The 16657-nt window shown below is 43.4% G+C and overlaps 1 pseudogene; it reads right to left on the bottom strand.

Moving 5' to 3' along the window:
• Positions 1 to 13159: 13159 nt before the first annotated feature.
• Positions 13160 to 14971, bottom strand: LOC149262844 (18S ribosomal RNA; annotated as a pseudogene).
• Between the last annotated feature and the right edge of the window lie 1686 nt (positions 14972 to 16657).

The following is a 16657-nucleotide window of genomic DNA, read 5'->3' as shown; positions in this document are numbered from 1 at the left end:
TTCCAGGAGGATATAATATCCCAAATGCGACTCCTGTTCCTAGTTATCCTAGATATCCTCCTCCTGGGGCCGGTATTGTGACCCAGAGTTTTAGAGATCCTAACCAGCAGTTACCGTTTATCGCAACTTTAGATTTACCAGACTTGACGCGCCTAACGAATGATCCAATTCAATATCTTTCGTTCTGGTCGTCAATGCCAAATAAGTTGCCCAACGATATACCCAAGTTCGAAGGTAAGTCTGGAGAGGATCCGTCCAATCACGTGATGACTTACCACCTCTGGTGTGCTTCAAATTCTATCTCGGATGATTCGATCCACTTACGTCTTTTCCAGCGTACACTCATTGGTCTCGCAGCCAAGTGGTACATTGAGTTACCACGGGCCTCTTTTTACAATTTTAGCCAGTTAGCTACCTCATTCTTAACTCACTTTCAGTTGCCGGTCAGATACGATAACGACACGGAGTTATTAACTTCACTAAAGCAATCAACCTCCACGTATATTTCCGATCACATTCATGAGTGGAGACGTCGAAGAAGGCTAGTGAAAGTTTTTATCCTGGACCAAATCTTAGCTGAATGGTTTGTTAAATCATTATTACCAATAATTACTGAAGATGTAGCTAAGGCCGGAGTAGTTACTGAGGAGCAAGTCATTGCTCAGGCGCAATACCTTGAGTTAGTTTACACTCAGTCGGGTACATTACACGAGAAGATTTTGTATCTTCCAAAGTCGAATCAAATCGCTGCTACTCCTTTGGGATCTCATGTCGCTGATGGTATGATTGGTATCGTGAATACAAAGAGCAAGAAGAAGTCTTCCAAGGCTTCGACTACTCCTATTATCATTTTGCCCGATTCCCCGACAGGAGAGTCTTCTCCTGAACTTACCGCCGATATTCACGCTGTAGAGTCATCTACGGCCAAATCAAAAAACGGCGGAAAGAAGAAAGGAAAGAAGAAGGCTAAAGCAGACAAGGCTCCGAAGGAGAAAACAGAAAAGTCAGAAACCAATGACGAAAAGCGCAAACCTCGATATCCTTGTCTTATTTGTGAAGAGGATCATTTTACGAGAGATTGCCCTCAACGGGTAGAGGTTGTGAAAATAGTCAAAGGTTCTCCCACTCCTGCTGTGTTAAAAAATCCATTTCCGGAGCAGGAGAATAAGATGATAGGTTCTTCCTCGAATGCTAGTGAAGAACCCATTTTGATGATGTCACATGTAAGGATTGTGACTCGATCGCAAGATTACAGTAGTAAGAATCCTGTTGACGGTAAGGAAGCAGAATCTTCTCACTCTAACCCGTCAACCTCAGCTCCTGGTTCCGATCCACTACAGATCGAGAAACCTAACCCGGACTTAGTAATTAAACCCCCTGCCAAGGGTGTACTTCGAAGGTCTGCTTTCAATCCACATGCGAGAGTGGCCCAGAATTACAACATTTTTGAGGACTTAGCTGTTTCACCCTCCGCAATGTTGGCATTAGAAGTGCTGCAATCATGCCCAGCACAACGAAAATTGCTTTTGTCGGCTATAGGAGCTGTTGATGTTCAGGACCCGAATCTAATAATCTTCGATCTAGAAAATAGTACACCGCGTCTCCCCCATCAAATGGCTTTCCAAATTCCAGTGATAGTAAAAAACAGGCCTATTCATAGGACTGTGATTGATGAGGGAGCTTCTACGTGTATTATGTCGATTCAATGTTGGAGATCCCTTGGTTCTCCTTCGTTGAACCAATCCCCCACCATCCTTAAGGCCTTTGATGGCCGTGGGTTCCGTTCGTTTGGTATTCTACAGGAATTGCCTATAGGGGTAGAAGGTAAAACCGTTAGTCTGGATGTGGAAGTGGTTGATGCCCCTCTAGACTACAACCTTCTTTTGGGTCGAAGTTGGTCATATGCTATGACAGCGGTCGTTTCATCGGTCTTCAGAGTAATTAAGTTTCCACATAACGGTAAGATCGTGACTATTGATCAGCTGACATACTTTTCGTCCGACCTAGCCTCTTCAGAGAGTGTCCATCATGTCGGTAAGACGACAATCCCTTATAGGGACGTTGGTGTAGGTTTAGTTAAGGATTCCGGTTTACTGGGAACTTTTCCTCTCCCTCCACTAAGCGTAGAACCTTCATTTGCAACAATTCATATCATTACATCAGAAAACATTATTTATGATGATCCTTGGATCGTCCCATCTGACTCTGAGATAGACTCATTCGGTGATGCTATGCCCTTGAGTCCATATGAAATTGCTTATGAAGCTCTCTTGTCTTTTACCGACTCTCATTCAACCGAGATCGACCAAATGAATGTGGTCAGTGAAGAATCACTTTTCACCTCAACCTTAGAACGGATAGCGTTTCCCGAAGCCATGTCATCTGACGAACAACTTCGCGAAATCCTAAGTGTAGGCGATCTACCATGGGAGGATCTCCATCACAGATCTTCGTTTTTACCTAAGGATGATGCATTTGAAAATGATTTTTCATCTATCTTTACCGCTGAATATGTCAAAGATGCTCAGGATCCAACGAAACATTCTGATTCAGTGAAGCCCGGAATTGAGGAGAACATTCATATAGGTGCCGCATGTACAAAAGAAGAAATCGAAACTTACAAGGCCCTATTCCAAGAATTCCGCGATGTGTTTGCCTGGTCTTACGAGGAAATGCCGGGAATCGATCCTGCCATTGTTGTTCATGAAATAAAGACCTACCCGGATGCTAAACCCGTACGACAATGGTTGCGTCAGATTCACCCTCGAAAAGCGGCTGCGATTAAAGCAGAAGTCGAAAAGCTGTTGAAAGCAGGTTTCATTTATTCGATCCTGTTAACGGATTGGGTATCGAATATTGTTCCGGTCAATAAGAAACAAGGAACAATAAGAATCTGTATCGACTATAGGGATATCAATCGAGCTTGTCCAAAAGACAACTATCCTACGCCTTATATCGATCAAATTATTGATGATTGTGCCGGAAGTGAAATGTTTTCCTTCATGGATGGTTTTTCGGGCTATAATCAAATCAATATTCTACCTGCCGACCAACCAAAAATGGCATTCATTTGTCCATGGGGGACATTTGCTTATTTCAAATTACCTTTTGGGCTTAAGAATGCCGGGGCCACTTTTCAACGGGCGATGTCTTACGCATTTCACGACATCAAGAACATTGTGCAACCGTATCTCGATGATTTGCCTGCTCATTCTTTACGTCGAGCTGATCACCTTGTCCACCTACGAGCAATCTTTATGAGGTGTAGGCATTATCGAATTCGGTTGAATCCCCACAAGTTTGTTTTCTGTATAGAAACAGGTCGATTGCTGGGATTTGTTGTTTCAAAATCCGGCATTCGCGTCGATCCCTCGAAAGTCGAGGCTATCATCAAATTGCCTCCTCCTTCGAGTTTGCGCCAACTCCAAAGTTTGCAAGGGAAAGCAAACTTTTTACGCCGATTCATCCCAAACTATGCCGAGGTCACTAAAGGTTTTACACGGTTGTTGAAACAGAACGTTCAATTCTTTTGGGACGAGATTGCCCAACAATCTTTTGATGCACTTAAACACGCGTTGACCCATGCACCGTTGTTGCATCCTCCCAACTACAACCAAGATTACTTCTTATACCTCGCAGCTTCACATTCCACCATTGGAATGGTGTTAGTTCAAGAAGATGAATTTGGAGCGGAGCATGTGATATATTATCTCAGTAGGACCTTAAATCCCACTGAGCTAAAATATTCACATGTGGAGAAATTGGCCCTGGTAGCCGTTCAAGCTGTCCAGCGTTTTCGTCACTACATTCTTCTCCGTAAAACTACAGTTATTTAGGATTGCAACCCTATGATTTAAATTTTGACAAAACAACTGCTAGGGGGCAAGTACTCTAAATGGATCGTTATCCTGCAAGAGTTCGACTTGGAGTTCGAGAAGTCCAAGTCTAAGAAATCCTTAGTTTTTGCGGAGTTGATGTGTGAATTCCTGCGTACTGACACAGAGACTGTGGCGGAGGAGTCCATTGCGGACGAATCTTTGTTTCTTATCAGTACTTTAGATCCGTGGTACGGGGATATAATCATCTATCTCCAAACCTAAACCTTTCGGCCTGAAGCTTCAAAGGTGGAACGTCAAAAAATTTGGTTTCAATCCCAGCAATACAAAATTATTGGAGATACACTTTATCGCCGGGGGGCCGACTTAGTTTTTCGACGTTGTCTAACTCACGAAGAGGCTGAGAGGGTTTTGAATGATTGTCACTCTGGAGCATTTGGCGGTCATATGTCTGGGTATGCCACAGCTCAGAAGGTGTTGCGCGCTAGTTACTTCTGGCCATCTATGTTTAAGGATTGTATCATTGCAGTCAGGAAGTGCCACAACTGCCAAGTGTTTGATCGAAAGATGCACGCACCACCTGCTCCTCTCCACCCTATAATTGCCGTTGGTCCATTCGCCAAATGGGGTATCGACTTTATTACTTGTAACCCTCACTCGGCCGGGGGGCATGCGTATATCATCCTCGCGGTTGATTATTTCACTAAATGGGCCGAGGCGATGCCTACATTCGACGCAAGCGGCAAAACAACTGCAATTTTCATATTCAATCATATTATAACTAGGTTTGGTGTCCCACAAGAAATCATTACTGACCATGGGAGCCATTTTCGAAACATCATGATGACTGAGCTTACAAGCCAGCTTGGTTTGCGCCACGACAGCTCTACTCCTTATTATCCGCAAGCCAACGGTTTGGTTGAATCTATCAACAAAGTTCTGGTTATCATGATCTGACGAACTATTGGTATTCATCGGTCGAATTGGCACAACATGTTATTTTCGGCGCTATGGGCATACCGAACCTCAGTAAAAACCTCAACAGGGTTCACTCCTTTCCAGCTAGTTTATGGTTTGGAAGCTGTGTTACCCATTGAATGCGAAATCCCATCACTTCAAATGGCTGTCGAATTACTCCCAGCTACTTCCGAAGAGGAGAAACGTTTATTGTACTTAGCTAAATTAGATGAGACTCGACGTGATGCTGCATTGGCAATCGAGACTCACGCAAAGCGAATGAAAGCTCAGTATGACAGAAATGTGACCCCTCGAAGTTTTTCGGAGGGAGACCTAGTGCTTTTATATGATCAAGCTAACGATAAGCTAGGTGCTGGAAAATTCGTTCCTATGTGGCATGGACCCTATATTGTAAAGCGAAAGCTAGCAAAAGGGGCTTATGAGCTGGTAGATTTTGATGGGGACTCTTTGGGTAAACCCAGAAATGGACTTTACTTAAAGAGGTATTATGCTTAAATGGTGGGTATGGAGGATTTTTAGTTGGGTTAGGTTTTCTTTCTAGCTAGTGTGATTGTTAGTTAGTCAGTGTGCTTAGCTTAGTGAGTGTGTTTTTTCGTCGTTATTCTGGCTTATCTTGGTTTTGCTCTTGATATTGCAGATGTCGACGCCTCTCCAAACATACATTGGATTTGCTGATGGTGCTTGTCGTAGTACACGGAATATTTCTTCCGCAGCTTGGGTTATCTATTCACCCTCTGATGAGTTAGTTTCTATGCATGGGGTAAGCCTCAGTTAAACAACGAATAACATTGCAGAATACAGTGCAGTGGTTGAATTATTATCCGAATCTATTTCATTTGGAATTCGACGTTTGATAGTGAGGTTAGATTCTGAACTTGTTGTATTACAGCTTAATAGAGTTTATGCCATTAGGAATCCTGTGTTATTAAGGTTGTTTTTGAGAGTGCGTCTCTTGGAACGTGAATTTGATTACATTGAATATCAGCATATTCCAAGGTCCTTAAATACATTAGCAGATGCAATTGCTTCTCGAGTGTTGGACAGACATTTACAATAATCATGCAAGTAAATTTAAAAACATTTCATCATACATGTTAAACAAGATAAGCCGGTAATAGTGATATATATATAGATAGGAGTGTGTCAAAAAATATACATCGTCTTCGATCATAGGTTGAAAAACACCTTATGATCGGCAAAAATGATAGGGTACAAAAAAGTCAAAAATGTCACATGTGTCTACAAAGTGACTAGCCAATCACTGGTGGTGCTCCCTGTACGACACCACTGCACGGGCTACCTTGCGCAAAAATCTCCTAAACGGTCCAGGGACCATGACTACATAGCGCTGAAGTCTGATAGGAATATCATCCATAGTAGTCTCAGGTATATCCGCCGTCAGACGCTGTAGATCATGCTCCAACTCAGCTAGTACCTCTGCAGCCGCCGCGTCCTGTGGGGTCGGTACCGGTGCAACTGGATGTCTCCTCTCAAAAGGCTGGAGGTTGGCTGGACGCTGTGGACCAACATTTGCATTTTGAAAAGTTTACTGTCAGTTTTGAGACGATATATATATATAAAAAAAAAATACATAATTTGAAAACTCATGAAAAATAAAGTATCTCTGTCGTCCCATTGTTCTCCCTGTGGAAGAACCATGTCCGGATCACCTCGAAAATCTACTCCGGCATACGAAAAGTCCTGAATCGCAAACACCTGGTCCTCTAACCAGTGAAAATAACTGTCAGTGAATCGAACAACTGCCGCACCCTCGTCCGGATGTCGGGCCATCACCATAACCCATCGTATCAGCTTTGGCTCCCGAGGACCCAAAATATCAACAGTGAGATGCTGAGGGATCAGCATCGGAATTCTCTCTAGGGTAAAGCTCACGACTATAGGCCCATATCCAAAGGTCTTTAGTTTCCCGGTCTTTGCCCTGGTCAGTTGAGCTTTCAAGTTAGCCGACACCGCATCACACCAGTTGAAGATGGTGCCTTGGAGACAGTCAATTGCCATCCGCATTTGGGACCCAGTGGCAATATGTAAAGTGGCTGAGCCACAAATCCTGGTCACAGTGAAAGCTAAGACCATGAGTTCACGCCGAGAGATGTATTTGATCTCTATGCCTTTCGCATGGTGTCGATCAGGTAGGCACCAATCTGCTCGGAGACTATCAAGGGATTGGCCACCCGGCCTAGTCCCGGCTAGATTGAGTTGCTCGCCTCTATTCGGCAAGCCAGTGAGAAAGTAGATATCAGAGGGCTCTATCTCGAGCTGTTGCCCCCCGATATAAAAGCATTGCTCTTGAACGTTCCATCTCTCGACCAGCCACTCCAAGAATCTTACCTGAGCTCTCATGCCAGGTATGGCCCAGTATTTGTATAATCCACATCCTCTTAGGGCATCGAGGGAAGGTTGATGATTGATTGCAGCTTCATCAACCTCCTCATGCTCTCTTTCTCTCCAATCCAGCATGATAAGTGCCCTACACATGAACAAACAGGCATTAAAATAAAATTTGGGTAAATTCAATGGTTAATTTGGGAGCTTGGGGTTTCAAAATCCGCGTTTTGCGAGGACGCACCCCGCATTTGGCACACAGTGCGCCGGGACGCAGGTGGCCTGAAGGTAGCCTGCGTCCCCCGACCTTTTCCCTGTGTAGGAAAAAGTCGAGGGATGCAAGCCAGCCTTTAGGGAACCTGCGTCCCCCGCGAAGCGGTTTTCAAAACCCAAAACCCCCCAAAAATAAAAAATGAAACCTAAAATAAATTTCTAAATGGATGAAATTGACAAGGAGGATGTTGTGAAATACCTGGAGGAGACGGCGTTCGATTCTGACGGTCGGATTTTCCGCAGTGACCACGGGAAGTTTTTTGCCAAAAGCCCTTTTCTCAACCTCAACAGTAAAATGGTAAACATGATATTGTCAAAAGTCTTTTTATAGGTTTTTTGAATGAATTTCTTCATTTTTCACCATGAAAGGATGTTTTTCAATGAAATTTTGCCTATCTTAAACAGGTATGAGTAATGTGTCGTTTTTGTGCAGGACAAAGGGATTTAGGGGAAAATTGTCATTTTTCACGAACAAAAATATCAGAGTCATCTTTTAAGCCCTTTTCTGACTCCTAAAAAATGAAAAAATTGTCGATCGTTTCTTTTACACTCGTTAAAACGGAATTAAAAGACGTTCCCCTTATAGCTCTTTTCTGACCGTAAAATCAGGAAAAGATTGTCGCGTTTTTGTCATTTCAAACTCGATATGGAAATAAAACGACGTGTCCTTGATCGCTTTTTACTTTTCAGGTCAGTGGCACTAATCATGAAATTACTCCTTGGTCGCAAGATCAAGGGGTTCCCCCAGGTATTATTTTATACTTTTTCGGGCTTGAGGGACACAAATCTACGAAAAAGTTCAACTTGGAGTCTTCTTAAGTTTTTCAGACTCTCTAAAATTGAAAAACGCCGAGTTTCTCCTATACTGGGCTCGTTAAACATTTCACAGTAAAGGACCTGTTCAATTACAAATAGGAACGAACCACTCCTTCCTAGGGTTCGAATCAAAACTAGGTTGGACTCATCCGAAGGATGAGCTTATAATCAAGCATATGTTATCCTCCTCAAGCTTGTTAAAAATAAAGAGGTACTTACCAGAAATGGTGGGGGAAAAGAGAGAAGAATGAGCCTATTTGTTACCTTTTGTCTCAGAAGAAGCTTTACTACCACTCTTGAACACGACACTTTTCATTCACCTGGGTTGGGAAATTCTTTACCTCACAGTTGATCAAACCACTTTGAAACTCTTCAGCCGGGTTCCGGGGATTAACTTTGAGTTATTTAGCACCAAACCATCTGTCGTGTCATTATGTGTTCAAGAGGTCTGCAAACAAAACTTTTATCTGCAAAATACTTGTCATCCATTTGACAATCCCTGAGTCAGTCCTTACAGCAACGTTTCTTCAACTTGAACAATGATTTCGTGTTGTGGGCTTTCCTACAACGGGTCACTTTCTATCGACATTAGCACATTATCTAGAGAGATGACTTAGAAATCGTCAGTACCTTGAAGTCTGCATGCATCAATGGCAGGTTTCTCGCCTTTGACGTCAGTTTACATCATTGACTTTCGATCGAAGGATTCCGTGAAATGTTCGACGTCAACTCATTCATTCACATCTCATGGATTGTACTGGGTACTTTGAGAACCATTGACATTACTGGTGGTCTCTCTCACACTTGTTAACAGTTTACATCATTGACTGGTAATCGAGTGGTTTCTACCATGTTCGACATCGACTCATTTATTCTCATGGCTAGAATCGTACCAATTCGAGAAGTAGGAATGAAGACCCTGGATCGAGTCTTTACCATCCAGGCTGCGAGGAGTTTTGTATTCATTATCTAAGTAGACTAATCATAAACAGATGGCTGCGCCCATACTGTGTCTACAAAAGTCTATGATTATGATGTACTACAAGATCATTCCTGTATCAGAGTAGTTAGTCTGTTAGTTAAAGTTTTGATCTGAGTATGGGGATGCCTACCTCAGTGACGATATAATCTTATACATGTATTTTGTGTTGAAAATTGCAGGTTCTGACCAGGCTCTCCACGAGATAATCCTTGAAATGATAAAGCGCTTCACCCTTCCTAGATAATACAAAACCCTAATCTATTCCAGGCTTCACACTTTAGGGGGCAATCTGTTACACTAAAAAATGTCACCATGGCTATTTACAGTTGGTACGGCTCTATCAACAGTCATACTTCCCTCTTAAGCAAGTCTTATACCTCTGCTATCCATGTCAAACTCCAAGAAAGAGAGAAAGTCTTTATAAATATGTTTATCTCTGGGTACGCAGGTTCTCTCAACCTTGCCTGCGGGTACGCACCTAATGTTCATGATGTCTGCGTCCAAGGACGCTCTGTATCTAAAGGGTCAGGTGCGTCCCTCTGAAAAGGTTAAAATGCACAAGTTTTATCTTCAAAAACTTACTTGTGGTCATTTCTAGAGCATTCTAGAAGGTTGTTTGACGTGTATGAAGCGCCTCCAGATGGTTCATGCACCCCTAGCAATGAGGAACTTATCCCATCAATAAGGGAGCTATCCCACCCAAAGAGGGGACTATCCCATTGATGGTGGACCTGATTAACTTCCTCTTGAGCACTATAAATATAGGCATTGGGCCAGAAGGAGAGAGGTTGAAAGTTATGCATTTCTAAGGGTAAATGCTGCAGGAATTAGGACTCCCATTTAGAAGCTTGTGAGGAGAGATTGCCATCTTTGCTTCTTCTATTTGGAAGTGGGTGAGCTTTGTCAAAGTAGAGGAAGACTCTTGTGGACCCTGGAAGGAGCTTGCACAACACCAAGGCTCAGTTTGTAATGGTTCCTTTTGATTACCCTTAATGCAAATTGGTCCATTCTTCTCAATAACTTGTTGTTTATGATTTATTTCATGTACTCCTTGGTCTATATGTTGGATATGCTTTGTTTTATGTTATAATCAGGTGCTATTTAATTGTTTGACTGTTGGTGATTGCAGGTTTTGGAGAAAAGGAGGAGCTCATCCAGATCAACAAAGCTTGGACTTCTACAACAGCGTTTGGACAAAGGTAAGAACGAAACACTTGATTTCTCATATCATAATGCATGTTTAGAGAAGGATAGCTCTAGTTTGTTTTGTTTGTCATTAGAATGTCTTAGACTTCTAGGAAGGTCGGTTGTGTCCGCACTTTTGACTGATTCTGTGTGACACCTACCTCCCTCACAGGAGGAGGCTCAATCAGAGAAAAATCTCCCTAAGTCTCATGCCCTCGTAAAAAGGGGGAAAATGCATGGAACAACAATTGAGAAGGACTAGGGTGGTCACCCTGGGAGCTTTCACTACTTTTAATCCTTCCCAAATAGCAGCCCACAACAATTCCCCCTTTTCTCTGTAAGGCTAGGGACCAAAAGGAAGAAGGGAAGAAAACAATGTGAAAGAAATAGAGATCAAACGTGGCTACCGGCTCACAAGGGGAGGCTCAAACAAAGCACAAGCCTCCCAAGCCCCGTGCCTTCACAAAAAGGGGGGAATTGAAGGGAACAATGATCGAGAAGGACTAGGGTGGCCACCCTGGGAGCTCGCATTGCATTTTTCCCTTCCCGAACATCAATCTACAACAATCCCACCTTTTCTCTGTAAAGCTAGGGGCCAGAAGGAAGAAGGGAAGAAAACAACATGAAAGAAAGGGATATCAACCATGGCTACTGGTTCACAAGGGGAGGCTTCAAATAAAGAACAATTTTCCCCAACCCCGTGTCTTTTCAAAAAGGGGGGAACTGTAGGGGACGACGATCGAGAAGGACTAGGGTGGCCACCATGGGAACTCACACTACTTTTTGTCCTTCCCAAACACCAATCCACAACAATCCCACCTTTTCTCCGTAAAGCTAGGGGCCAAAAGGAAGAAGGAAAGAAAATAGCATGAAATAAAGAGAGATATCAAATGTGTCTACTAGCTCACAAGGGGAGGCTCAAATAGAGAACAAGCTTCACCAACCCTGTGCCTTCACAAAAATGGGGGAACTACAGGGAACGATGATCGAGATGGACTAGGGTGGTCACCCCTAGAACTTGCACTTCTTTTCGTCCTTCCTGAACACCAATCCACAGTAATCCTACCTTTTCTCCATAAATCTAGGGGCCAAAAGCAAAAAAGGGAAGAAAACAACATGAAAGCAAGAGATATCAAACATGGCTATTGGCTCATAAGGGGAGGCTCAAATAGAGAACAAGCCTCCCAAACCCCGTGCCTTCGCAAAAAGGGGGGAACTGCAAGGGACAGTGATCAAGAAGGACTAGGGTGGCTACCTTAGGAACTCAAACCACTTTTCGTCCTTCCTGAACACCAATCCACAAGAATCCCACCTCTTCTCCATAAAGTTAGGGGAAAAAGGAAGAAGGGAAGAAAACAACACCAAAGAAACAAAGATCCAAAGAAAAGAGGGAAGCTCAACAACATGCCAAGAACATGTCTGCTAAACAAAAAGAAATCAAACAAGGCACCCAATCAAAAATCATCCCACCTGTTCACACCCTCCCACATACATTACGACACAACACCCTTTCTAGCTTACAACATAACAAACAACAATCAAACAACCAAGCAAACAAATCACAACCTAAACTTGACCACTAGAAAAGACAAGGGCGGCGATGAGAGCAGTGTCTGGAGAATGTTACTGAGAGATAAACATCCCCACAACCTGACACAAGGCTTCAAATGACAAATAGACAACTAATAACAAACCCACTACGCTATTGCACAACTCCATGTACAAAACACCCAACAACCTTTCCAGCGAGAGAGTCAACGGGGGTCAAGAATCAAACTCTAAAGAGGAGTTGTCACGGGCCGACACTCAATGCTGGAGAAAGCCATGTGCCACAAATACATCGATGGTGCAAGGCCACTAAAGAGAGGGATGTATGCAAAGCACACACCACAAAACAAAGAAATGACCAAGTCCCACAAAAAACCCACAATCCAAAGGGAGGAATAAAGACAAAACCCACTACTTCTTTTTCCCTTAAAAGGGGAGTGGCTCATGAGAGGATGAGGAATTCTCTCAACGGAAAAGAAATGAGATAATTTTGCCACCCTCATGCCCATTGGCAGGGAAAATTGCGATCTCGATGGGGCTCAAATCGAGGGAGGGGTTTTTCATTCCCTAGACACCCAACCCTTCTGCGAGGGCATGTCGAGGAATGGTCGGGAGGACTAGGGTGGCCATCCCAACATGTTAAACCACTCTTCATCCATCCCATACCAACCCCACCCTAACAATTTCCCCTCACGGAAGGTTTTAGCTACCAGGCGCATGCACAACCACTCCCTCGACCCAACCACCAGTGAAAAAGCTCACCCAAGAAACACATCAACCACCGTTGCCTTTTCGAGAGAACTAACTATGGAGGCCTACACCATTGGCCCATGCCTTCCAACAAAAAAAATACCGAGCACCACCAATATGAATGAGTCTAAATTTATCCATTGTATTTCCTAGGCACCTCAACTACACCAACCATGCCGAGTAGAATAGATCGTCGGAAGGGCCCCCAAGAAACAAGCTTTCGAACCCCCTATAAAAACACATTGGGGGAAAGAAAAACAAAGGATGGGTAGGACAAGCACAAGCATGGCTTGCAAGCACACACAAAAAAAATCAAGCATTACCTCAAGACAAGCAACCAACAATGTTCCCACCAAACACCAAACCTGGTCCCCTTAGACACACCACACAGTCCCACATTGCAATCGAAACCCAACCAACCCGAACCAAAAAAGAAAACCCCTGCTATCAATTATCCTACCATAGGTTCACCTACGGTAACCTTGTGATGACTTCTCCTTCCTCTAAATGATAAGGTTCAATGAAGTTCTCACAACATCGACAGTGGCAAACCACCATCGTCGAAGCAATCTGAACACTTCACCAGATCATTCAATCAGTAGGAATGATGGGCGGTGTGTACAAAGGGCAAGGACGTAGTCAACATGAGTTGGCGACATGAACTTACTAGGAATTCCTTGTTGAAGACCAATAATTGCAATGGTCTATCCCCATCATGATGCAATTTGAGAAGATTTCCCGATCCTCTCGAACCAGGAAGAAAAAATTGTTGGTTGCATCAGTGTAGCATGTGTGTGGCCCAGAACATCTAAGGGCATCACAGACCTATTATTACCTCAAACTTCCATGGCCTAGATGGCCATAGTCCCTCTAAGAAGCTAGCAGCAAAGGGGAACCTCCGCGTAGCTAGTTAGTAGGATGAGGTCTCATTCATTATCAGAATTAACCAGAAAAATTGCTCCACCAACTAAGAATAGCCATGCACCACCACGCATAGAATCAAGAAAGAGCTCTCAATTTGTCAATCCTTACCATGTCTGGACCTGGTAAGTTCCCCTGTGTTGAGTCAAATTAAGCCACAGGCTCCACTCTTGGTGGTGCCCTTCCATCAATTCCTTTAAGTTTCAGCCTTGCGACCATAATCCCCTCGGAACCCAAACACTCTGATTTCTTAGAAGGTGCTAGTGGAGTCCTCAGAGCAACATCATCGATCCCTGGTCGACATCGTTTATGGTTGAGACTATGATGGTATCTGATCATCTTTGAGCCCCTAAATTTCATTCTTGGTTAATGAAAGCATCCTTGGCAAATGCCTTCACAGTGATCTGTATTTCATAAATCCAAGAATTTCACCTCTGATAATGAAATATGAATGCCCCTGACAATCCCTATTAATCATTACTCTGGTCTGGAAGGCCAACACAATAGGACCAAACTCCTATCACATTATTCCATGCTAATGTATTCAGAGACTAAGTTTGCTTTGAACACTCTAATTTTTTCAAAGTAACAACACTGGAGCCACAACCCAGCCAATTATGGCCAGGAGCACGTCACCGACAAAAGGGACAGAAGGGCAGGTGCACACCGAGTAGGCGGACTGACCTTTATGACCCAATAGCCAACTACGAGATTTTTAACTGCAACAACTTAAAGATATGTTACTGGAGCTGGAATTACCGTAGTTGTTGGCACTAGACTTTCCCTCCAATGGATCCTCATTAAGGGATTTAGATTGTACTCATTCCAATTACTAGACTTAATGAGCCCGGTGTTGTTATTTGTTGTCACTACCTCCCCATGTCAGGATTGGGTAATTTTCATGCCTGTTGCCTTCCTTGGATGTGGTAGCTATTTCTTAGGCTCCCTGTCCGGAATCAAACCCTAATTCTCCGTCACCCATCACCACCATGGTAGGTCTCTATCCTACCATCAAAAGTTGAGAAAGCAGAAATTTGAATGAAGCATCACTAGAACAAGGGCTGTGAGATCCGTCGAGTTATCATGATTCACCGGAGAAGTGAGAAAGCCCGCGTTGGCCTTTTAACTAAAAAATGCATCCCTTCCAAAGATTTGGGGCTTGGTGCACGTATTAGCTCTAGAATTACTACAGTTATCTAAGTAGTATGGTACCATAAAAAAAACTATAATTGATTTAATGAGCCATCTGCAGTTTCACAATCTGTATTAGTTCATACTTAGACATGCATGGCTTAATCTTTGGGACAAGCATATGACTACTGGCAGGATCAACTAGGTATCACCCTCCCACTTCGAAGGGCATTTCGGTGCTCTCTTACTAAGAGCCAATCTGAACACCCATCAAGTCAAAGAGATGTCAAAATAGCATGTAAAACTTTTATGCCTTGCACATGCAACATGCCAAGGACATGGTGAACAAATGGGTAGACCTACCGAGCCACAACACACCAAGGCCACTTCGGAGTTCACAACCACGCCCCAACCAACAAGAAAATGAGTGATCATCACCCACTCCCTTAGAAATGCCTCCAAAAACCTCCATGCCCTGCATCAAGGCCACCTAGGAGTCCACCCGAACAGTAGCAATGGTGGACCTCGATCTCCTGATCAGCTACGACAGCCTCAATGTTAATGGGAAAAGTGTCTATGCAGAACGACCCTATACCACTAAGGTGTGACAGTGACCTTAGAAACAAACAGAGAAAACTACTTTCGTATTCTTCTTTATGAACTATAAGCGAAGAGGAATAGGATGAACCAACCTGTGTCTTACGCTAGTCCTTTGATCCAATCTCTCTCCTCTTTGATAGCTTCCAGCTACCTGCTCCCTTACTTTCCCAGCTTCACCAAGTTCCGATAAGATCACAGAAGAAGAAAAATACACAAAGACATGGATTTATATTCATAAATAGCTTAGGATTAGATTTAAGATAAACATACAAATGTAACAAACATTAATGATACACAAGCATGTAGGAGAAACTCAAATAGTTTTATTGATATAACAAGAAGATCCAGGAGGAGTTACAACCGATGATTCCTGATCCAGCATCAACCTCCCAACAAAGAATCCCCTCTTCACCTCCAACAAAGCATAAATCACCCAATACTCTGATATCTATCTCAAAACCAACAACAATTCTCTGCAATGTACAAAATTCCAGCCTCTGGATCTCTGGGATGAGGGATCCATATATAAATGTATGCAAGGAATATGAGTCAGCTTATGATTTGGCTAGTGGCTTCTCTCTGCCAGTTCTTGCTTCCACTTGGAGACTGAGAGCCTATTACTCATCCTTGGTCGAACTCAGTGAGGCAAGTGTCATTGGAGAAGATTCTGGAAGCTTCCATTGTCTTTCCACCTTGCAGAATGGCACTGCCATTTGTCATTTCCTGCTCAACGCACCCTGGTAGTGCATTTAGGTGCGTTGCAACGCACCTATCTAGTGTACTTGGGTGCTATGCAATGCAGCTAGCTAGTGGAGCAGCTGAAATGATCCTGATTTGACTGATTCTGAGCAGTTTCTGGTGGAGAACTTATGGGAGAAGCTGTAATTTGTTGACCTTGTTCTTTTAGGGGTTGGAACAACACTTTTAGGGACTTAGGATCCCTTGGTTTATGGAAATTTCATGCTTAGAGCTGTAAGGCACAAAAATGTCTATAACACTCAATGCAAGGGAAATAAATGGAGAACGACCAACCACGTAACCTCTATATTATAAATGAGCCCCAACCCTCTCTGCCTTGCACGAGGCCACCTAGGAATCCACCCGGACAACAACAATGATGGACCTCGATCTCTCGATGACCTGTGACAACCTCAATGTAAAGGAAAAGGAAAGAAATAAAAAGAGGATGAACGACCACAAATCCTATCATAGAGAGGCCAACAAACCTCCCCACCCTGCACCGATGCCACCTAGGAGTCCAACTGGATAGCAGCAACAGTGGACCTTGAACGGA

This window comes from Pinus tabuliformis, chromosome 6 (genome assembly GCF_031772625.1).
Source record: "Pinus tabuliformis cultivar Carrire ecotype Pingquan chromosome 6, CPIR1, whole genome shotgun sequence".
In the NCBI taxonomy this organism is placed as follows: Eukaryota; Viridiplantae; Streptophyta; class Pinopsida; order Pinales; family Pinaceae; genus Pinus; species Pinus tabuliformis.
This window is presented reverse-complemented; position numbering and strand designations above follow the sequence as displayed.